The sequence below is a fragment of the Peromyscus maniculatus genome, chromosome 9 (assembly GCF_049852395.1).
Source record: "Peromyscus maniculatus bairdii isolate BWxNUB_F1_BW_parent chromosome 9, HU_Pman_BW_mat_3.1, whole genome shotgun sequence".
Taxonomy (NCBI): Eukaryota; Metazoa; Chordata; class Mammalia; order Rodentia; family Cricetidae; genus Peromyscus; species Peromyscus maniculatus.
Window position 1 is genome coordinate 90,818,920 of NC_134860.1, and position 25,907 is coordinate 90,844,826.

The 25,907-nt window shown below is 34.5% G+C and overlaps 1 protein-coding gene and 1 non-coding gene across 5 annotated transcripts in view; both read right to left on the bottom strand.

The window, feature by feature from the left end:
* The window catches only part of Pcdh9 (protocadherin 9), an 883,393-nt gene that overhangs the window by 120,187 nt on the left and 737,299 nt on the right, over window positions 1-25,907 (bottom strand). The gene's annotated exons all lie outside the window — the stretch shown is intronic.
* LOC121832480 (U1 spliceosomal RNA) lies at window positions 12,265-12,427 on the bottom strand. The gene has a single exon (XR_006076134.2). It is a non-coding gene; the product is annotated as a U1 spliceosomal RNA (small nuclear RNA).

Here is a 25,907-nt window from a genome sequence, read left to right on the forward strand (position 1 = left end):
ATAAGAAAGTGCTACAAAGCCTGTTGTTTCTCATGAAAGTGAAATTTGCATTATGGCTTATAAATATGTCTTCTTTTGCAGTTGGTACTTGGCTATGATTGAACAAACCATTTGAAAGAGCACATTTCCTGCCAAACACCTAGGTTTCTAATGTGGGCATTGACCAGAGGATTTGAAACAGAATATAAAATGTTCTTGATCACAGATGCTCTGAACACAAAATAGATTACTTAAATGTTATAAGAGGAAGGTTCTAGTCATTCATTTCTCCTTGGTCTGAAGGAGGAGTGTAAGGTGTTATTATTCAGAGGTGACTGAGCTTGGACTGAAAGATGCATTAATAAAGAGGTGACTTTTCTTAGGCTTTAGGAGGAAAGTATCTATGTGTCCATATATAGGGAAAAATGTTTCTCCTTTTTTATGGTAAATACTTTCTAATATAATACTATCTAAGCTTTGACTCCTATAAATAGCTTGTTTATATATCTTATACTTTCTGGGATAGAAATGGTAACAACTCTAAGTCCAGAGACATAATTATGACCCAACTTGCTCCCCTGAAATGCCCCAATTTAGGGACTTCATGTGTAAGAGGACAGTTTTTGGAATGAAATGAGTTAGGGTGGAGATGATGATGTGGGAGGATTGTTTTAATAGTAAGCAGCTTAAATCTGTTCTGGCTATGTTTTCAGTCAGAGCATCATTTTTAGGAGGATGTTAGCTTCCTGACTGCTTTCAGAATGTAGGCTGTGCATAAGAGAAGGTATGACCCCTCAAAAAGGAAGAAAGGGGAGAAAGTTTTCTTCTAGCACTCCAAGCTTTGGATGGAGTGTAAGATTAACTCAGTGGAAATACATGGGATTGAGCAGTGAATGAACACGGGTCTTCTCTGTTCTGAAAAGGAACAGCTGTTAAACTTGTGAGTTTTAATCGGACTGTTGTGGGACATTTGTGTGAAAGTATAGTGCTTTGATTGGTGTAATAAAAAGCTGAACAGCCAATCGCTAGGCAGGAGGTATAGGTGGGACTTTCAGGCAGAGAGAGAATTGAAGCCATGAGAAGCAGCATGAGTAGTATGGAGTGATGAGGTAATGAGCCATGAGACAGAATGTAGATCAAGATAAATGGGTGGATTAAAGTTATAAGAGCTAGTGGGACAAGCCTATGCTAAGGCCAGGCTTTCATAATTAATAATGTCTCCATGTCACTATTTGGGAGCTGGATGGCTGGACAGAGAAAGACTCTCTACGTTAGACTTTTTCTTTTCCGATGTGAAAGGAACTTTGTGGCCCACTGGGAAATTTGAGGATGTTTGTCATAGAAGTGGTGTCTGTACAAAGTGCTCCTGTTACTGTGAGGTGTTAAGTCTCATCACCGAATAGTAGTAACTGTTATGCATTATATGGTTACTAGATTATTAATGATACTACACATTAACAAAACTGGGTCTTACATGTCATTTGCCCAGAAACTACACAACTCAGAGGCTTTACACATATATCTACTCTCCCTGGTTTAACAGTAGGGCACATTATTATCAGAATTTAGGTCTGTATAATTTCCAAGTTATATTTTAAATCACTGAACTACTGTGACCTTAAATCATGAAAAGAGAGGACAAAATTATTTTGTTCACTGCTGAATCTTCAATACCTGGAAAGTTGGAAATGCAAAATAAAACCAAATAACTAGAGCAACTACTGATGTGAAACTTTAGTGACAGGACGATGCTTAGCTATTATATACATGGTGAGAAGCTGACATTCTCCTATGATGTTTTCCACTAATATATCCATTTTTTTGTTACAAATATATAGAGAAGAGATTTCAAGCTACAGAAAAGTTCCTATTTTCAATGATTCAGCAAAACTTTATACAGTGGTTTAGAAAGGCAGACCCAAGAGGCAACTAAAGAAAGCAATGCCTTACCAAAATAGAGTTTATTTGCTCTTCTGGGAAGCAAGGTGCAGATCTCACTTATAGCCCCAAAGATGCACTTAGAAAGCATTAGAGGGTAAACCCTTTCCACTGGAGCAATGTCCTCTTTCTTAACGACTTCATCATTTCTCCTTCGAGGTGGGAGACTTTTCAAGTACTAGTAATAGAAACAATACAATATAAAAAAGACTGCAATAAATATGCTCAAGCCGAAATATATCTGAAAGAGAAGAATCTGACTCTAAAGGGACTTATATTACCCTCCATTCAATCTGGGATAGTTGTTGCATGCTAAAACATGTGCTCAATAAGAGACTCAGGTTTTGACTCACTAATAGACCATTGTTCTTATTATTCTAGGTTTATCCTGAAGCACTGTGGTTGAGAGGGACAATCTCACAGCCTGAACCTTGGTCAGCATGAATCTCATCCTGTCCATGGGGACAAGTTTGTTCCTAATGTTGTTGTAGCTGTGATTTCCATCTAGGTAAAACTCAGTATGGAACATCTGAATGAATGTCATCTAAACACGTCAGCACACCCACAGCATTCAAAGAGAGAAAATCTGCTTTCAATTCATGGTATTACAAGCTATAAGGAATGCAACTTAAAGTTACAGATCACTTGACATACTGAAGTTTAGTATGTTTATCATTTTTGGAGACCTGCACCCTGTTCTTTTGGCTGTCTCTTGGATCTCAGCCGTTTATACACAATATTATTTATATTTTTCCTGCTGATGAAACAGCAATCAACTCCCGAGGGCTCTCTTAACATTATACATACTTTCAAGTACTCTATCACATTTCAGTACTTACATCACTGTTGAAGAATTTACAGTTGGGTCCAATAGAGCACAGTGAATTAGGAGATTGAGACTGATTACTTAAATTTTCAACAAAGATCTAGTGACAGTAGTCCAAAATTAAAACAGATCCTTTACTAGCAGAAAGTAGTTTTGTAGGTTAGAGAGGCTAACTTCTAGGCTGTTGTGAGTTGAATTCAGAATCTATCACATTGAAAACTTTCTTGTCAGGGACTACAGAACTAAAATCTCTGGTAAATGTTGCATAGAAAAACTACTTATTCTTTGCATAATAAAGTTTACATTGAGTATACCTAAAGAAGTATACCAGGAGCTACTTCATTATTATACAATTTTCTGTAGTGAAAAAAATAAAATCAATTATGTATCATAGAATATAACCTGATCAAGTTTTCACTGTTTTTGACATTAGAATATTCCCCCCGAAATTCATTGGCTCAATACTGTCTCTTTTAATTGGTAGATGTTCCTTTAATTTGTAACTGGAACCACAAGTTCATTTTCAGTATATGCATCCTGAAAATTTAATAGCAAAATTAAAATTAAAATCGATTGAATTATGAAATACAGCCATCACAGCAATATATGAGTCCATATACATGCTCCTTGGTAATACCAGTGCCCAAAATCATCACCTTTCCTATTGCTGAATGATAGATTTGAGGCAGGAAACAGGACCATCTATGGCTCTCAGCAAATCAATATCTAATATGTCAGCACTCTCTTTTGCCTGACTAGAACCTTTCCTCCCCAGATTCCTAGAAGACACATATGGCTATTCTAACTTCTGAAAAGTTAAAGCTGGCAATCCTATTTAAAGGTTCCCAGTAGTCACCTAACAGCAGTGAAGAGGGGTAGCAAGCAAGAATAAGCTTTGCCTGTCTTTCTCCTCTCCTGAGCAGATGGTTGGCTAAAACTCACTTCACATGGGAAATCAGTTTTAGATTGTTAACGTCACTATATAGTAATGCACTATGACTGCCAAGGAGGTGAAAGAAGCTTTGGATTTATTTTGATATGTAATTGTGGTAATGCAAGTGGGAAAATAGAAGTAAAACTTTATATTCATCATTCTTCTTCCTAAAGATTTTTCCAACAGTACCTTAAACATGGCATACTGAGGAGTGCTCCAGTGATACATGTGAACCATGGCAGATACACAACATAGAATGTTCAAACATGACATAATGCTTTGCAATGGGACACACATGCAACTCATGGTTGATTACATGGAATCCCAATGCCAGTGCTTAACACTGCTGAGTGGTCCCTTAGATTATAGAGCAATATTTACCAATATAACTTCCTGGTGTTTTAATTATTTTGACCAGTTTTAGGGTCCATTTTAACCATCCAAAGTGGGTGGGAGATTATGTCCCAGAGATTGGAACATAAAAATTTGCTTAAACACTTTGTCTCATGTTGGTGATGTATGTAGTTTTGTAAAGTTGTGCAATGTTTGAGGCAGGACCTAGGTAGATAGAGTGGATCAAGGGAGATGGGGGAGAGGATATGGGTCATGAGGATTTTTCCCAGCCTACTTCAATCAACAGCTTTCTCTGCTTCTTGATCAAAGGAGAGATATCAAACTATTGATACCACTAGCAGTTTTCCCATAGTCATGCCATCCCACCCACAGCTGCCATCATACATTCTGTGCAACAAATACGAGTTGGAATAAGGATCTTTTCCTAAAATTTGTCCTTACCAGGTATTCTGCCACAGGAGGGACAAAAGTGACACAAGAATTCGCTTTATAAGAAATGTGTTTAGTTTCTGAAATGTTTATAACCTTCACCATATAGGTTAACCTTTGTTGATAGGTTTTACTTCATTGTTGTTCTAGAAGGTGACTTATCAATGTGGCAAACTACGAGTTATTCACCAAATGAAAGAGCTCATCCACATGAAACAGAAGAGCAGAAGAATCATCTTAGGAAATATTTCAAGTGATTACTTATTCCGTAAACCAGAAACTAGGTTGTGAACTCTAGCTTGGTTGGCAAAATGCTCGTCAATCAAGTGAAAGGAACTAAGTTTGATTCCTCGCATGGAAATACAGCAAGTAAAAAGCTGATTGTGAGGACCTGTGCGTATAATCTCAGTACTGTGCAGGCAGATACAGTTGCATCTTTGACGCTCCAAAGACCTCCAACTTCTCCCACTCAGCAACCTCCAGTTCAATGAGAGACCTTGTCTTTAAAATAAAGAGAGTGGGCTCCTAAGAAAGGACATCTGAGGTATTTATACTCTGGTCTTCATATTCTCAAGGACACATGTTCAGAGGCACATGCATACAATTGCACAACTACATGAGTATGCAAGTTTATGTACACATATACAACATACACATACACAACCATGTGCACAAAAAAAGAGTACTGTAATCTTAATTCAAAATCAACACAGGACTTATAAGAGTACACATATATCTGTGTATATTATCTTTTCATTAGTGAATATGCATATAGAGCTATCAAGCCTAGCTAACAGATATTAATAATTATAACCATAAAAGTTAAATTTGAAATTCAGAACTGTAGTATACTAAAAGAAGCTTCAGATTTTCCATTCCAGCCTAGAATCCAAAAAGATTCATATTTAGTTTCAGTTATTCCCCTAGCTATTATCCAATTTTTGTTCTTTTGTTAGCAGAGTAAATATAATATGGGTGAGTTGTAGTAGATTGGAGGCCAGTTACAGTAAGTTGCCCTAGATACCTGAAAGATTTTAGAGGAAAGTTGAAGTCATTCAGTACCTGAGTTAAATACACAAGAATAGGGTTGCAATTGGTTGTGCCTATGTACAGAAGGATATCTTTAGTAAGCTATGCAGAAATTTAGAGTAACAGTCTTGTTATTACTAACAAACATTGTGTTTTTTTATTGCAAGAACATTGTTTTGCTAGTTGACACCTACATATCTGACTGAAACTGTTATAAGGCCAAGGCTTTGCTTTTCTCTCTCTCTCTCTCTCTCTCTCTCTCTCTCTCTCTCTCTCTCTCTCTCTCTCTCTCTCTCTCTCTCTCTCTCTCTTTCTTTCTTTCTTTTCTGAAACCGGGTTTTCTCTGTGTAGCTTTGGAGACTGTTCTGGAACTGGCTCTGTAGACCAAGCTGGTCTTAAACTAACAGAGATCCACCTGCCTATGCCTCCTGAATGCTGGGATTAAATGCATGAGCCACCACTGCCTGGCTAAGACCAAGGATCTTACAAGAGAATTGCAGGTGTTTCTAATTCATCTTTTTTCTATATTTCACTATCATCCAACTATACTCATGATTTCTAGGATGTAGCATCTTTATTTCTATGTAAGTTCAAATTAAATAAATTTACTTATAAGATTAAATCTTTGCAATGTTAGTAGTTTTAGATAAACAAATCACATTTTTACCAATTTTCATATATCTATATGCCATAAATTTAACAAGTAAAATGTTTTCATGATTGATATATAGGCAAAACTTATTTTCTTTTCAAATACCTAAAATCTAAAAGAGAATAACAATATCTTAAACTCTTAAAGAAATATCATAAATTCTACCTTAAAAGCATTTTTTTTATACTATACAGCCAAAGGAAAACAATAGACCAGATATGTGTTTTATGTAGTCCTTTGTGTTCATATCTTTCCTAACATTTTAAATTTCACTCTGCAATTTGGAACAGATTTGATCAACTTGCTTTCATGTGTCAGTGTTTTTTAGCTGCAATGAAAATAAACACATGGGCTTGGTTTTCTACCAAATTGTGGAGATGCTGACTTCAGTAGAAACATTATTTACTATGGCACATGTCACATTGTAGAGACTTAGTGCACAGAGTCCAGTTATTCAAAGCTTGCATGGAACTTTTGTGTCTCTGCATCTCGCAAGCTGCCCTCAGGTTCTTACACAAATAGATACCTTTGGTATGTCCAGAGTAGAAGCTCTCTGGAATGATTTCCGTTCCCTTTAAAGTATATTTGTTATGAGAAAGGCTTTCAGGTAGCTTGGTTTACTTCATGATTGATATGAAGATAGATGTTTTAACTTTATAGAAACATAAACACATTTGCTTTGTGCAGTTGAGCTGACTATGATCTACACAAATACCTATTTAAAAACAATAATTAAGCAATTTTAAAGACTTTGAGATTTTTTTAGTGTGATACAAAATTCTGCTAAATATATAGAATATATTTTTTTCTGAGAGAAACCTTGCACATGTGAACAAATTGCTAAAATAATTTTTCTTCTATAAGTTGTCAGCTTTGTAAATATAATACTTCCATATATATACTATTATGTTTATTTTGCTCCCTTGAATAAACAGACTTAATTTCAATATAATGAAAATTTTATAAATAGATGAATAAAGTGAGATAGAAATTTGTTTTCATTTACAAAGACAGGTCAAAGCAACAAACTTCTAAGAGAATAAAGATTATGATACATTACAAGTACCAGCATCTTCCAGAGAAAGAAATGTTTACTTATTTCAGCCAATGGTAAAGTTTTGGGGGATAAAAAACTCTGAGACTCTAACAATATGTTTAAGAGAAACACATGAGGTTGCTTGGAGGCTTTGATAATTCCTAGGATTAAATATTTGAGTAGCTAAAATGGATAATTTGAAGTAATAAATTAAATAAAACAACTAGCATTCTGAATAAAGTTCATCTTAAATATTAATCCAAACTCAGTTGCCTTCCATTTATTTTTTTGCTTATCTTTTCCCACTTCTTTAATTCCTTTGCTATGCATTTTCATATTCAAATGGAAATAGTTGTGCTATTCACCAAAGGCCCAGGAGACTGATTGTAACAGAAACAGTGTCTGGCAACATGTTTTCTCCAAATCCATCTGTTCCTGATATAGTTCAGATTCATTGACCAACTACTGGACATTGCCTCACTTCCAGTTCCATCTATGTTATGATAAATGGCATCTTTTCATGGCAATCCTAACCACATAGCAATTCCCAATATTGACAAAACTCTATAATAACTGGTGAGAGAGCATCCAAGCAACACCCAGCAACTGCCACAGTGTTTGCAACAGGATGCTCTGTCTTTGCTGAACTGCTATGGTTCATTTCCAATCACTCTCCTCTGTCTACACTGGTAGCTGTATCCCTGTCCTCTCTCATTTTTATTTAGTGTAGTAGAGTGGACTACATATGTCAAAGGCATGTAACTAGCAGTTCTAGGGAAAGAAAGCAGAGCCATAAAAAGTAAGAGAAAATCTTCTGAAAAACAGAAGTGAAAAAACTATCCCTTCTATGGTCTACAATTAGGTATCTAAAAGTCAAAATAAAAAGAATACAAAAAATATTCTTGCCTTTGTGGCCAGCAAGAAGATAAATTGATCCCTATCAAAATACAAAATTCTTTCCATCTTTTAGGAAAATTAGAATTTATAGAATAGAGATATATAGTAAGCTTCATTTTCAGAATATTTTCTGATAGTTGTCATGAGTTTCCATTGGTTTCCTGTAGGACAAAACCACAAGCAGCAGTATCAACAGATATTACTCCAGAGAGAAGCATTGCCTGAAGGCTCTGTGTTACTGCTTTGATGCATTTCAAGATGTTTTAAAAGGCACTGTTGTGTGTATGTGTTGGGCGCAGATGTATTCATTTGCCTTGTCTGTGCACGGGAATAAGAATGACTTGGGTACATTGAAACCACCCTATCCTTCAATGCTAGGAGTGAAAGTGTAAAGGAGTCAATGTGTGAATATTCATATTTCCTGGATTTAGACAGCCAGTGATTATCACTGCCCATAGAAGAACACTATGGAACAAAGAAAAAAATAATTATCTTTAAAAAGTGAAGCAAACAAAGGAAAGCTCTTCTACACTTATAAATGCTGCTTTATATCTTGTCCAGTAACTCAAAAGCTTTCTACTTATTCCAAACACCTAAAAGGTATATGAGTGCCTAAAAATGACAAAAGTCGTTGCCATAGGAGATAACGTATTTTCAATCATCAAACATTTAAGCCCATAGATTTGATTCTTTATTAATTGGTCCAGTTAGATATGCAGGGCTGTTTATCAGAGCACGATCAGGAGTGAACACAGAGTATAGACATAAACATCAAGGATGTCCCACTCCAGAGACCTCCTCGATGGCAGAGGAAGCATGCCTTAGCAGAGTTGTAGAAAGTCATATTTGACATTTCCAGCAAATAAGCTGGCAGCTTGCTTTGGTTTTCTGTAGTCAGAGGCCACGGGCATGCCTTTGTTGAGCTATAAGAGCCAAAATGAAAACACCAAGAAACTATTGGGATACAAATTTTACATGGAATCCTGTGTGATGTAGAAACATACAGAAGCCTCAGTAATAGATTTGTGCCACAAAGGTATGATTCTCATATTAAAATATGGAGTAAGTATCAGATGTTTGCTGTATGATCATGAACAGGAAAAGAGGTTAACAATGATGGTGGTGTTGGCGTTGGTGATGTTTTTGGTTGTTATGATATAATGATGACGATAGTTATAATAAGAAAAAGATTCCATTCAATTAAAAAAAAACAAAATGGCATCCCCTCAAGCCTAGGAGTGGGCAAATCTCTTCATAATGAGTAAATCATATTCTTTATAATATCTAAGCCTGTCATGAAAAGAAATATAGCAAGAACATAAACATCAGAAAAATCTAACTGAACAACATCCTTTAACCTTGAGGTTCCTCATCTATATGAGTGAAGATGTATATAAAAACTTACCTTTAACTAAATGAGAATATGCCTAGCCAATGATAAACTCCTTGCTTTCAATGGATACCATCCTTTCAAAACCACTCTGGTTATTGTTACCATAGAACAATTCTGTGCTGTTTGACTAAAACAACAGAAATGATAAACAAAGAAGATAAAGGTCATTTGAAATTCAGATTTCCTGATTCATCCAATTCTCTAGTGTAGGTAATGGAGAATTTTTGATTCAATCATTCAGAATGTGTCTGAATACATCATAAATCTCTGAAGCACAGGGATCCCTTCATATAATCTTCAGAAAACTGCAAACAATATCTGAAAAAACTGAATACTTCTATTTAAGGGTAAATAAATAGCTACATGTAATCTTTATTGATGAACCTTGCAGCTCTTCCTAAAAAGCAGCATGTGAAAACTAATTTCCTAGTAATAGTAACATATTCATCACAAGTATAGTCAAAACACAACAAATTGAGCAGTGGAATTTGGTTCACATCAATGCTTTTACATAAGTTTAACAAAGATTTAAAAATAAAAAGTTGCATTATGCTTATAATTTTATAGAATTTGCTGTAATCAAAATATGGTTTATTATTCTACTATGTAATTGATTTGAATTCCACTTTCACATTAATATCTTTTGATCTCTTTCTGTGTAAAGATATTTAAGAAGGACATTATTAATAAAGACTATGGGGCTTTTGCAGCTTATTTTCATAGCCAATTTTTTTTATTTCCATCACCTTTTAAAATTTAATGAAACACTAGGTATATAACTTACATTGATTCAATTTCCTCCTAGCAGGATGCATATGTGAATCAGCTTCCCATTGCTTGATAAAAGCAAGCTTACAACCAAAACACAGCCAAAGAAGAGTAGGTTTTTATCTTCACTTTTCAATCACATGAGACACTCATGGCTATCTTTCCAAAGTGGTAAGCATGGTCTGAATCACTTTAAGCGTAACCGTATTTGTTTTTAAAATGGATATAAAAGCACTAAAACAAAACAAACAACAATCAACATCAACAGCAGCAAAAAGTCCACAGCTTTGTCTTTGCCTTATTCTATAAGAATCTTACTGTAATTTCCCCAACAGTATAAAGTACACTTTAGCAACAGAAGAGGCAACTAAATTGTAAAACGTTCAGACTGTAATTATCATAGTATTTGTAGCATATGCCTGGTTATCTCAGGGGTTCTGGCTGCCTACCAGACTCAAAGCCATAAAGAATGGACTTACACAATTATAGTGCCAAATGTCTTCCAGTTTTGGGGGTTCCTTCCCTCTGTTGTCTGTATGTCACAGGTCAAACTTTCAAAAAATTGGACTTTTCATGGAATCTTTCTCATTGGGATGACTTGTTTATATAGGACAAATGATTAATTTTGATTCCTATGAATGGTTTGTCAGAGAAATAAAACAAAATAAAACAACAAACACTTGCCCCAAATAAGTCTAGCATATGTGGAAATTCCTACAGACACATGGGTGACTCCTGACTGAACTTGTTAACAATTCTAATCCATATCAGACCACATAAAGACCAAAGACTTGAAACAGATAACCATAAAAATCCGATTGTTGAAATATTTTACAATAACATATTATAGCTGTGTCTGCCATATCTTATGACATAAATGGAGAACCTGACTGGGTATTGAAAACTCAAAAGAAAAAGAGGAGTAAAGAGTTTTCTAATTTATAGTCACAAGAGAAAGTGATGAGATAGCTCCAAAAATAGTTTAGTCTACTCAGTGTATAATTAGTGGCACTATTACTCTTCCATTGTATTGAGCTGATCTTGTAAGTGAGGAACTAAAGGCATACTGTAAAAGCCAGACAACTAGGACCAAGGAAAGGGGATGCAAAACACAAGATAAGTTTACCCTTCAGCTGTAATCACTTCCTTATAAGAAAGAAAATAGAAAATATACTTTATGATTGGAACCCTCAATAACAGAGAACCTCTATCAAGCATCATTTTCTTTGATACTCTTTTTAAACAAGCGGAAAAGTAAATTATGGAATGTTAGAATCCCGTAGACATGATATATATCATTCAGAGAAAATAAAAATAAATGAATAAACTCATAGAAAGTTAACTGGAAACACAAAATGGCTACTTAATCAAATTCAACAAATTTCAGTTGACTTTTATTTTTCAGGACATTTATGTCAACTTGCCACAAGCTACAGTCATCTAAAAGGAGGGAACTGCTAGTGAAAAAAATGTTTTTATAAGATCCAGATGTAGAAGATTTTCTTAAACAGTGTTGCTGTACTAGAATGGGGGTCCTAGATTCTATAAGAAATCAGCCTGAACCATGAAGAACAAGCCAGTAATTAACACCCATCCATGGCCTTTACATCTGCTCTGTCTTCAGGTTCCTGTCCTTATTCCATTCCTGTCTTGACTTCCTTCAGTGATTGACTATTATGTGGAAGTGTAAGCCAAATAAACCCTTTCCTCTCCAATGGAAATTTCATTTCATCATATCTACACAGATATGTGAGACTGTCTGATTTTACTGGTTGAATTTGAAAGAAGGAATATTATGTGCTGTAATTTTATTGCATAATAACACGGGAAAAACAAATGGGGAAGTACTATTAGCTACAGTGTTAACATAAAATAATTTAATACTTCCCTTTTTGTTTAGTCATATCATTTTATCACAGCAACAGTAACACTAATTAAGACAAACAATATAATATGTATTAAATTGTACAAATTCTCTCTTCTTTCTGAAAATATAAACGTGGAATACTCCACCTATAACATTTTTTTAGGGGGGAGCATGAACTTAGTGCCTCACTACCACAAATTATGCAGGCGAGTTTTCCACATTTGGGGAAATTGCAGGGGTCACCATACCTAGAGCACAATGGAGAAGGAACTGCCCTGGGGAAACCATGTTAGTGATCATGGTATTTCACCTTCCGGGTGAGTATCTAAAATAATTCTGAAGCACAACCTATTAGTAGAGCATTTCATCATATCTACACAGATATGTGAGACTGTCTGATTTTACTGGTTGAATTTGAAAGAAGGAATATTATGTGCTGTAATTTTATTGCATAATAACACAGGAAAAACAAATGGGGAAGTACTATTAGCTACAGTGTTAACATAAAATAATTTAATACTTCCCTTTAGAAATTAATAAAATGTTTCTACACAAGTAAAACACTAAAATGCAGTGAGAAATTTTCAAGACACCATTTTTAAAACTGTGTAAAAATAGAGTGATTTTGTTATAATAATTTAAGTCATGAACTGATGGGAAATAATTGCTTAATATAGCTGATAAACTCTTTTGATTACATAGTTAAATGCTAATTATGCAATTCTCCCATTACCTACACAGTTTCTCAACTGCATATTCATGATATAAGGAGCAGAAACATCTCTATTTGCTTGTCTTGTTGAAATGATGCATTTCTCCATTTCATTTTATTACTTGCATTTATCCTGCTTTATTTATTTAATTCCATCTCATTGCAGGGAACTAAAACTCACTGGTTCACTTAGATGTGTGCTTTTGCTTCACATGGGAAAGTTTGCTGGTCATAGCTGTAGATGATAACCAGGAACACCGAAATAATGACTGCACATGTCTATCCTCATTAACAGATGTTTTATACAGAAAAATAAATGTTTTATGGTTCTTGTCCTTTTTTTTTACACTTATTTGTAACACAAAGCTTAAAAGGTCTTATTAAATAAAAAACACAGAGCCCTAAGAGGTGAAAGCCTTACATCAGGGAAACGGGGAAAGCCAGCAGCCAACCCCACAAACTCTGCAGTTTCCAAATGCGCAACTTCCTGTCTACCCAGGTTTTATAGACCTTGCTTTTCTGCCTTCTCATTGGCTACCTTAATTCAGCTACCTCACGTCCTATTCCTACACAACTCTGTCACTGTCTGTCTGTCTGTCTGTAAAGACCTCCAGGTCTCTATGTTTGGTACCTGGATTAAAGGTGTGTGTCACCATGCTTGGCTCTGTTTCCTAGTGTAGCCTTGAAAACACAGAGAACCTGCCTGTTAAGGGATTAAGGTCATGTGCTGCGTGACTTATTTGTTTACTTAAAATGGCTGGTCTTTTCCCCCCTGATCATACTACTGAATAAACTGTTGAAATTTGGTTGAATAGGGTGTCTAGGGCTAATGGCTTTTGATAATTACAGGTATTATTACTTATTATTCATAAATTCCATTATTAAATTCATATCTTACTTAATTGGTCACTTAAATGAAAAAGATTGAAGAACTAAATCAAACCAAACAGGGAAATACATCTTAAACAATGAAAAACGTTATAATGGAAGATTGAAAAAGTTACATTTGTCATGACTAATAAAAGCCCTTACATATCGAAATGACTAAATATTTAGTGGATTAATGGCCACATATTCATGATATACAAACTATCTTACTTTAAAAATATGAATTTCAGAGATAAAAGAGACTATTCATTTCATTTTAATAAGGATATTATTTTAATAGTTCTAGCAATATCAACTTGATAAAAGAGAATACCTGTTTCCTCTTTGCATTTGGCAAAATTCTTTCATGTAGTAAAAATGATGGTGCTGATGGCTGCAATATCAATATAAAGCTAACTTTGTCTGTAGGTAAATACAGCATGTTAAGCATGACAAATATTTTGATGGAGAAGTAGCTTAATAGTTAAGAGCACTTGAAAGGATTCATGTGCAATTACCAATATCCACATGGTGTATCACCACTCTCTGTAATTTTTATTCATGGGGAGCTGATGCACTCATCTGACCACTGCAGGCCCCATGTATGGTATGGTTCACTTTCATGTGTGCAGGCAAACACACACACACACACACACACACACACACACACACACACACACACATACTCACACACACACACACACACACACACACACACACACACACACATACACACACGCACACAACGTGTTTTAAAACCTTAAGGACAAGAATGACAAAACCTAGGAAAGCTAGCTAGAGACTAATAAATTTGTTCACAGAAGAATACACAGGCAAAATAAATCAGTGCCATACACCAATGAATCAACAGCAATGTAAATACCAGAAGGGCAGACTTGGGCAAATGCCATCCAGGTGAGCAACAAAATCCTCTACCATTCTAAATGTTCCTTTCATTTTTCATTTCTCTTTTGTGTGTGTGTGGATATTCTTCTGTGCAAGCACGTGAATTTGACCCCTTCCTCAATGACTGCCCATCTTATTTTTTTTTAAGATAGTTTTCCTATGTGAACCTCGAGCTTGCTGGTTTAGGTAGGATGACTAATCAAAAAAGGCTGTAGGACTGTTCTGTTTCTATCTCTCCCCAGGGCAGATATAACAGCTATGTGCTACTGTGGGAACTTTCATTTAGGTATTAGATTTGAACTCAAAACCCCACTCTTGCATAGCAAGCCCTGTAAAGAGCTAAGCCATGTCCCCAGTTCTTGTGATTTTCTTTTTAAGAAGTTTTTAAATCCACATAGTTTAAAAACATGTGCAAAAGTACAATTGTGTTTTTTTTATGCTAACCATTTTTTTCCCAAAATAAATGCTAGAAAATAAAGCTTGAAAGTACAAAAAGCTGAGTTTGAAAAGTCTACACTGATGAGCTCCCTCAGAGGGATCAGAACCAGGTCTATAAATATCTTCAAGGTAACCCTGAGATTAAGGGAAGGGCATCATTTATAATGTCATAAGAAAGAAGGACACAGAACAATGCCTGCAGCTAAAGAAAAGGAAAAAAAATGGCTGGTTATTTTAAAAGTTCTTGATACTGAGGTCAACTAGTTTGAGTCAGTAGCAGCAACACAAGCTTTTATGATCAAGTGCAATTTTTTTCAAGGTATGTGGGTTTAGCAAATTAACAACTGGGCCATTCTTAGTACTGCAGAGCCCATTAAGAAAAATGCAAATGCTAGTGAGAACATGCCTCATTCATTCAGCATTTTTGATATAACCCAAAGTGTACAGGGCTATTGAAGTTACCAGGAAGACTGTCTTTTTTTTTTTTTTTTTTTTTTTTTTTGGTTTTTCGAGACAGGGTTTCTCTGTGTAGCTTTGCGCCTTTCCTGGAGCTCACTTGGTAGCCCAGGCTGGCCTCGAACTCACAGAGATCCGCCTGGCTCTGCCTCCCGAGTGCTGGGATTAAAGGCATGCGCCACCACCGCCCGGCCAGGAAGACTGTCTTAAATGTTAATGTCATCTGTGGATAGATTGACTGAGTCAAATATATATACTCCTTGATAATTTTACATATTATTTTTCAGGAAGTTATTTTTTTCTTTTCAGGTTTTCATCTTCAATTTAAATAATGCATCATTAATTGAAATAAAATTGTATCATTTTCCTCTTCCCTTTCCTCACTCAATTCCTCTCACTGACCCTCCTTCCAATCCCTACATTCTCCATTTCTTTAATTATCACTGCTTCATACATGTAAACTTGAGTAGGAGTAAGTAAACTAAATTTTAGTAAATAAACTAAATTTTAATTTATTTTATTTGATAAGCCAAATGGAAATGGTGTAAAATTGAGGGGAGGTAGTGATCCCATCTTTCTCACAGCTGCAGGTCTGGGCATGGGTAAGATGTAAGGGAAAACGGGGGATGCATTTCTTGAAGCATTTCTTAATCCTTTCGGAGAAGCAATATATGTGACGAAGTATAGTATATTCATTTTTTTTGTTGTTTGTTTTTCATTCAGCAAATATCTACTGAGTGCTCATCAGTTGCTGACACTGAGGGGATACGATACCACTGAGGTGACAGGGCCCCAAACTATCCACGGTAGCCAAAATGACCTTTCAATTAATTTTTTATCATTACCATATAGCAGAACTTTGGCGGGTTGCAAACTGAATTGAATTGAATGGAGGCATCCACATACTGTCTCCTGTCGTGCATAGTTGAAAAATACTGAGGACAGTTTAAAGTACACTAAGCTAGGTTGCTTAAAGCATCTTTAGGAATTAGTGACAACATATCTGTGGCTGGAGATCATTTACCTGAAGCACATACAACATGCTACTTTCAAAATAATAATTCACACCTTATTTTATATATATGTATGTATGTATGTATGTATATATATATATAGTTAGTTAGAGCCTTTCATTGCTATGAAAGTTATTAAATAAATAACATAAATTAAATAACATAATTTTCAATATGTAATATTTATTAACTTTTGAAAAGTTAGCATCTCTACTTGAAATGCTAATTTGGCAGAAACTTACTTTTAAAAGTTATTTCTTTTCATTTATAATGCAAATCATCATAGTTCCTTTCCCTTTCCTAACTCTAAGTATTCCTATATATCTCTCCTTGCTCTCTTTCAAATTATCTTTCTTCATTAATAGTTGTTACTCACATACAATTATGCATATGTATATACAGTTTTATAAATACATAAACATAACCTGCTACTTTGTATAATGTTGCTTGTGTGTATGTTTTTAGGTCTGAATATTTTGTATTGGACAAAAAATTGATGTGCTTTTCCCTGGGCAAAATTATTTCTCCCATCCTCAGCATTTCTTGGTCGTCTATAGTTTGTGGTGTATGGTTGAGACCTTAATGGGCTTTCCCTATCCGTGTTAGCATGCTTATTATTGTTGCCCTTATTCAGCTCACGTTTAGTCAGTAATGTTGAGATTATAAAATGTATATTCTGACACTCTTCGGAGACACAATTTCACAAACTCCCTGTTTTTCTGGCCCTTACAATCTTTCCACACAGTCTTCGACATTAATCCCTGAGCCTTGGTGGTTGGAGGTATATTGAAGATGTATCCTTTGGGACTGAGCTCCACAACTCTGTATTTTGATTGGTTCTGGTTTTCTGTTACCTGATGCAAAATGATGATTCCTTGATAAAGGGTAAGGACTACACTTGTTTGTTAGTATGAGGATAAATATTTAGAATGTAGAGATTGTGCTGGTTTAGCAAACTGTTGTAGGTTTTCCTCTCCGTGATCTCACTAGCCCCAGGTAGTAGGCAAGTTTTACAGCATCAGGTATACTTTCCCTCTTGTTGAATGGGTCTGAAGTCTAATTAGAGAGCAGTATGTTACTCCCAAGGTATGTGTGTCACTACAGCACCTTTAGGTTATTGTGTCATGCTGGTCATTGATGCTGTTCATAGACACTATAGCAGAGTTCTTACCATGTTTTGGAAGTTTGCATATGACCTTCTTGTAGAATAAAAGCTAGTCCTTAGGGAGAATGCTTTAAAGTCCATTTTGGAGGCTCAGGAGCTTTTGGAAACTGTGTCTGAAGTGTGTGGTGTTTTCAACAACATAGACTTACCTCCCTCCTCTGATGGCAAGGGGCTACCGAAGTCAAAAGTAATAGTCAAAGTGTCATGTTTTCAGATTCTCTTGGACAACCCTGACAAGCAGCTCAAAAGTGGACCTTGATGGAGACTGTTCTCTATTCTAGGATGCAGTAGTAAAGAAAGCTCAGAATTTAAGAAAAATTATTAAGGACAGTGTGAGGAAGCCTAATATTTCTCAGCTGTCTTTATCAACCTCAAGGAGCAAAAGAGGCCAGTTTGGATAAAGGAATTACAGAGTAGTTGGAGTAAGTGTGATAATATAAAAGTTTTGAGACTAGTTCATTTCTTATTTCAAAATTCTCTGGCTTAAAAACTCAATCCTTGGTTAACATTTTCCTGGAGATGTATTATGATGGTGATGACAAAATTAAGAAGCAAAATAAAGCAAACAACAAAATAAAGCAATTAAAAATATATAGGATAAGCAGGAAATGGTGAATACAATTTAGACTAAAAGGTTATCTTCTAAAGACCATCTCACTATTCTGTATGAGAGAGCCTGGCTCCAAAAATGATGCAATTACCTCTAGGACTGAGATTTGCACACCAGGAAAATATGGCTCAGTGCCCCAAGGAAGGTGATTAATCAACTGCAAGGAGGTACATTCCAAATTTCTAAATCCTATGTAATGTAAATCATAGAAATAATAATCTTGGGATCAGAAGAATGTTCAAACATCTTTTTTCTTATTAATTTGTGAAATGAAAGGATGTTTAAGCAGGTAATTGTCATTTGAAATGGTGAAGAAAACAACATATATTTTAATCAGTGTAATTATTAAATGTCAATTAGAATTTTCATCAGCTAAATTGTCAGACTAACTTGTAACAGCAAGTTTGTCAAATGTTAATTAAAAGAATAAATGTTAATGATTGGTTTAGTTTTGTGCCTTTGCATTTTTTAAATTTTATGTTTATAACTTCTAATTAATTTTTCTTATGCTTTCAGTATTTTTAGAATCCATGTAACCTTAATATACAAAAAGTAAGTTCAAAGTAGAGTATTTTAATTAAAATTTAATTGACAAGTAATGAAATTTTTATTGTTTAAGCTATTTATCTATTTTATAAGCTAATCTAGAAATTTTAGGACAGTACTTTCCTGTAAATTAAGCAAAGCTATGTGCTAGCGAAATGGACCTTTTTCAAACATTCAAGTGAACATTCACATTAAAGTGTGTTCCTTACGTGGTTTGTCTAAGTTAAAAAGCTTGGCTACATTTTATCGTAATCAGTTTCATATTAATTGATGTTAAGTATCTCACTCTGTGCCCTACAATGGCAAGGTATTCCGGATGCAGCTTAAGGATCAATGATGTTCAGGTTTGTCCCTGTTTTACTCACTTTGACTGTATTGTGTTGTTGGAATATATTCTCACATATAAGATTAAACTCAGTGCTAATCAAATAATATAATATTAAAGTCTGTGCTAATCAAATAAGCATTTTCACTTGTAAAAAGTTAATAAAGAGTGCTAATTAGACTTTCACAAGTGGGTCTTCATTTCAATAACATGAAATTGTCTTTTGTTTGGATAACCACACACGAAACTAATAGAGCAGTCACGTATATTAGGGCGAGGATGCAGTAATTAATTTTCCTAAATTACATATTAAAGGCAGAAATTATAAGAAAGTTTGATCAGAAGTTTTTTTTTTAATTTATACTGACCATGAAACACATTTCTTACATTATGAAATAATGGGCTAGATATTACAAATCTACCGAGACATTCAAGACATTACACAACAAATGTTGAAGATTCAAAATTTTTATTATGCTCTGTATAGAAGTCAATATGATCACAGGCCATGCTGACAATTTATCATTATCTTCACTGGGCTTTCACTAAACCTTCAATAACTATCTAAGGCTTCTGAATATCCATAACAATCTGGATTTTACACAGAAAATGTGTGGAATGTTTTAATTCAGTTATAACGTTTATAATCAATTTTATTTTAAATGAAAAAAATTAAAGTGTAGTAGCTCAAGAAATTTTTGTCCTTATCTTAAGCCACATTTCAATCTTTAGGAAGTAAATTTGAATGAATTGTATACTTCAGATTTGATCAAAAGGGATATAGATGTTTAGGGTTAAAATATTCATATGCTTATGATTTGCCTCAAAAATGAGATATTGAATTGCCTCTTTTTCATTAATGTTTCATTATCAGAATGCAGTGTTTAGCACATAATGGCTGATCAAGACATTCTGAGAAAATTGAAAAAAAAGCAATCCAAAAAATTGGAAAGATAAAAGTAGGAATTATCTTTTTTTCTGTGTGTGTGTGTGTGTGTGTGTGTGTAATAGAAGAGACAGACAGATAGAGAGAGAGAGAGAGAGAGAGAGAGAGAGAGAGAGAGAGAGAGAGAAAGAAGAAGAAGAAGAAGAAGAAGAAGAAGAAGAAGAAGAAGAAGAAGAAGAAGAAGAAGAAGAAGAAGTGTGTATGTATATCTTCATTTAATAGGTAAATGCATGGAGAGGTGTGTATGGGGAGATCAGGAAACTATCTTGGCTGCTGGTCCTCTCATCTCTTGAAACAATATTTCTGATTTTTTTTCACTGCACATGTCAGGATCTCTGGCTCATCTGTTTCAGTGATTCTCCTCTGTCTGTTTCCCATTTGTCAAAGTGCTAGTAGAAACTCACTCTGTGCGGATTACGGTCAGTTTGAACTTAGATCACCAAGCTTATACAGCAAATGCTTTCACATACTGAGATGTCTCAAGAAGCTCTCTCTCTCTCTCTCTCTCTCTCTCTCTCTCTCTCTATATATATATATATATATATATATATATATATATATATATATATATATATATCTTAAACAGAGAATATGTGTAGATTTTTAAATGAAATGCAAATATAGTGAAAATTATTTTCAAGCATTTTTAACTTTGTGATTTTTTAAAATACTACACTATAATGAATAAATTTATTTATTCACATAAAAAATTTGAGTTACTCTGATATTCTAACTAGGTATTGGTGAGTCATATTCAGAGCCTATGAACTGGAGAATTATGTATAAATAATAAAATAATATTGGAAAAGTGTCATCATGGAGTGTGAAGAAATGTTTGCCTTAGGAAAATATTTAATGGCTTAGAAATCAGTAAGCCTAAAGTGGAAGTGAGGTTTGACTCAAGGTAGAAGGCTAAATCAGTGTCCAGAAACTATAATCAAGGAAGCTCTTCCATGGAGATCACAATAACTTGGGACACTGTAGTGCAGTATAAAGTGAGGGGGAGGGGCCATAATAGAAACTCTGCAAGGGAAATTGCTGATATTACAGCACTGTATAATACTCAAGAATGAAACAGGGCTAAATATTAGAAACTCTGACAATTGTGTCTGTATCTAGTTTCTTTAAAGTAGAAATCCCTTTTGATAAAAGTAAAATAGGATGTATAATTCTTTGATGTCATGTCCATTGTGAGCATTAGTGCTTTATCTATGGCATGTAAATCAGTTATTAAATTGGAAACTACCAGGGTTTTATCAAAGCTGGTAATTTGGTATTAAAGTCTTATCATAATATTTGCATTGGTGGCATGCTAATTGCCTTATCAAATGAAAGTCACCAATATGCTAAAGCAGTGATATGCTTTATGAAGTATTAATAACTCAAAAAAGAAAGATGAATTCATCTTGTTCCCTCACAGGCTCACTTAAAAATTATATATAGCAAAGCCACTTTCACATTATATTCATTAAAATTCAATTCATTAAGACAAGAAGAAACAAGAGTTGCTATATATTGCAGGAGAATAGCGAAATGTAGGATTTAATGCTGAACTACAAAAGGGTTTTGACTTAATTATCCACAGATCCTCACAAAAAACCTAAGTAGCTAAGAAAAGGAACCTCTGTTAGGACCCCACAATCGAAGATGAACTGATGCTGGAAGATGGCACTAGGAAGCAGGGTCTTGGGGAAGAAGCAGTTTTCTTCAATGCTGTAATGGAACTCTGGATCTCAGTGATTCAATCTCATTTTTTACTTGGAAGGCTCGTGGGTTTTCAGGTTGAGGATGCAGTGTAGTTTTCCAAAGTGTTATTACCCAGTAATCATAAAACACAATTTGCTGTATTTTTTTTCTTCATAGTATTTTAAATTTACTATAAATATGGTCAATTCACTAACATGGTGTGAATGGATGTCCCAGGGAGTACACTCATGTTGAAATGTGATTTCCTTGTGGCAGTCAATATTGGACAAAGAATGTCTATAAGTTGATGGGTCCATAAGAGTGTTATTTTTGGCGGTAAAGCTGAAACCATGCGAAAAGGAAGATCCAGGAGTCTTTTGTCTCACCACCTTTCTAGTGGCAGCCAAACAAAGACACTGAAATATGATTCCTTCCAGGAACCAGAACCTTGATCTTAGCTTGGTAGTCTCCAAAAATGGGAGGAAGTAAATTCCTAAACATTGCAAGTTTCCTAATAATAGGCATTCTGCTATAATAGCTCAAATTAATCTGAGTCATCTTCATCTTTGTTTCCCGGAGAGTGTTATCTTTAGATGTGAAATGGTTCTGCTTTCTCATCTTTGTTTCTGGACTGCTCAGTATCTTGAATTATATTCTTGCATGCACTTAACGCTTAGTTTGTTTTATATTGAGTTGACTTGGAAAACTAGAGTGTGTCTTAACTTCAAGTAAGTTTTCATATAAATAATATAGGGCTAAAGTTCAACCTTTTAAGCTGAGAGTTAAATATAATAGTAAATTGAAATAGTATTTAATTGAAGATATTATTAGTAATAGAGCCTCATGAACATATTTCTTTTTAAGCTTTCCCTTTTTAAATATTTAAGTGTGTGTGTGTGTGTGTGTGTGTGTGTGTGTGTGTGTGTGTGTGTGTGTGCATTTGCAGAAGTGCATGCCTGTGGACTTTGCACTTGAGTACAATTCCTGCAAAGGCCAGAAGAGGCATAGATCTGGAGATATACGAGGTTGTAAGAGGACATACATGGGTGGGGGGAAAATGACTCAAGTGCCCTGCAAGAGCAGAATTCACTCTTAACCACTGAGTTGTTTCTTCAGTTCACTCACAAAGCATGTTTCATTCAACTGCATGATTAAACTTTATTACTGGTTTCTTCATAATCCACAGTAATTAAAAAACTATACATTGTGCCATAGCTGTCCATTGATATCCAAGTTAATGGTTCTATGCCTACTGTGTATACAAAAATCCAAGATGCTTAAGTATTTTATATAAAATGATATAATTATTACATATTACTCATCATCATTTTTCTACATGCTTTAGATCAGCACTAAGTCACTCAAGTACATGTGATGTAAATTAAATATAAATAACTATTGTATACATTGTTTACAGATTAGTAACATAAAAACACTGTTTATGCTTGGTGTTGTTACAATGTTTTTCAAATGTTTTGAGGTACAGTTGGTTGAATCACTGGAGACAGAACTTTCAAACAAGAACCTTAAGGTACACAAGACCAACTGTTCTCAATTTTCTTTTTATGCTAAGTCTGCAATCTGGGATGCAGGTGTCAGAGGTATGGATAACTCACAGCTTCAAGTTGTTGAGAACCAGAAGAGCAAACAAATGCAGATCTTAGAATGTCACTATGCACTTTGAAAAAACAGAGATTCATATTTAAAAAACAAACAAACCTCTCTAGTTAAGGTGTTAAACAGTATGAATTATGTCGGCCAATTTTGAAGTACAATGAAATGGCACTGATATTTAATGATATGGTTTTATTCGCTAACAAATTGTTTAAGAAAGTAAATTTTGAGTAATCTTACTACATTAAAAACCAACAAAAGAAACAAACAAATTAACAAAAACTGGCCAAATGTTGTGAGGCAAGCCATTAATCTGAGAACTCACTGAAGATTCAGAGGCAAGTGGAGTTTCATGAGTTTGAGTCTAGCCTAGGCTTCATAATAAATTCCAGACTAGCCAAGGCTATATAGTAAGACATTGTCTCAAAAACCAAAACCAATCAACTAGCAAACAAAAACTATACAAAATGATAGAAGTGCTAATTTGATTAAAATTAGTAATCATTTAAACATGAATATGTACATAAGTATAATGTGGCTCTTAACTATAAGTAGGCACACAAATGAATAAATAAAAATATCCTTGAAAAGCTCACTACTTGGCATATATTGTAACATTTGATATTTGGTGCCTCACAGTTCTCATTATTTTTAATTTTATTGACAGATGTTAGTTAGATATAAAATCATAGGGTTTGTACTATTGTTTCAACAACTTATTTATGATATTAAGTCTGAAGTATTTTAAAAATTATATATATATATATATATATATATATATGTTTTAGTGTATGCATTCTTTATTTCTCACTGCATGGCTTAGGTTTTCCAGAACTTACACAAGAGCTCTATTGTATTATGCAAACTTAAAACCTGTGAGAAGGAACACTACCATTCAGTTCAACAATTGCCTTTAGTTTCGTGGTTAATGTCAATCCATATATATTCTTAATTTCCTCAATGCACTTTTTTAGCATTTCTAATTTAATTTGAATTAAACATGCATCATGCAAGTGGGCCAACAGCTTACCACTTAGAGAAGGAGAAGCCTTTTAAGTGTGTAGCAAATCAGGGCAGGTTTTATGCAATAAACATTGCAAAAACATTGTCTGTCCATGAAGAGTTCTCTTGTCTGACTAAACCCCATACTTTTATGTACCCCAAACAGCCATTATATGAAGATATTGTACAGTTTAATAATTAAAGAATGTCTCAGAGACTCCTCCTTACACCTTTTTTTTTTCAAATTCTGGAAGTATGTAGATTGATGATGAAGTCATCGCCACTTTTATTTACAGGAGGAAATGTGTAGTCATCATGGGAAGAATTAGGTCACAGCTTAATTTATTATTAACATCTTGTGTTTGAGGCTTAGAAATGCTCTCTGGATGTTTGATTAACTTTAAGTGAATTTCTGTAACAAATAAGATCTTTAGATGCTACTTACGAATAATGAATTTGGGAACTATATTGAATTCATAATTTATTTATTTCTGTCACCTCTGCAGTTTGATTTACATAAAACAGGTATTAGTTGAATTCATGAATGAATTTATGAATTTATAAATCCACAGAAGAGGGAGGGAAGTCAATACGAAAATAACTTTGCAACCAAATGGAAAGAGTGGTGGCTCAGACCTACAGGGTTCTGTAAGCCAGCTGGTAAACCTGGCTGCTTTCCTTTACCCATTAATGACTCATTGACAAATATATCTAACAGGATATTAAGTTAACATTCTCCAATAAGGAAGGGTCCACATTTTTATTCTTGTAGCTTCTTTCTTGTGTTTATCCTTTCTGTATGCCTGCACTTTCATATAGAGCCTTCACAGATCTTATTTCCTCGATGTGGCTGTGTGAAAACAAACATATATATATATATATAAATATATATATATATATGTATATATATATACATATATATATATATATATTATGTGTGTGTGTGTGTGTGTGTGTGTGTGTGTGTGTGTGTTACACAGGCACAGGATCAGCCACAAGCATAATTAACTTTAAAATGACTCAACTTCTTTCAGCCATGATCATTCTGCCTTTATTGAATTTTAATGTCTTTTATTTTAATCAAACAATATCCCTTCATAGGATATACATTAAGAAATGAGTTTTCCTAAATGAAATTGTCTTTTTATAGCCATTCTACCATACACTCCATTTACATCTCTAGAACATTAAAGCCACACTTTGAGTGTTGCTTCACTAGCCAGTGAAGTGTGTAAGCTGGAAACAGTAGGAGCATGAACAGAGGAGAGACATTAAGCAGTTTGAATATTGACAGCATCTTAAAAATTACCTCCCAAAACTCTACACAAATTTTGCACTTGCAATGAGGCAATTAGAGACCAGCATTAAGACTGAATTTGTCTCAGTTTAAGACTTGTTGTCTTATAGGGAAGGAAAAAGGTTATTCGGAAACTGAGATAAACTACAAAAGTTAAACTTACACTCTTCCACTGTTGGTGAATAGTCACTTTGGAAATCAGTATGGTGACTTCTCAGAAAA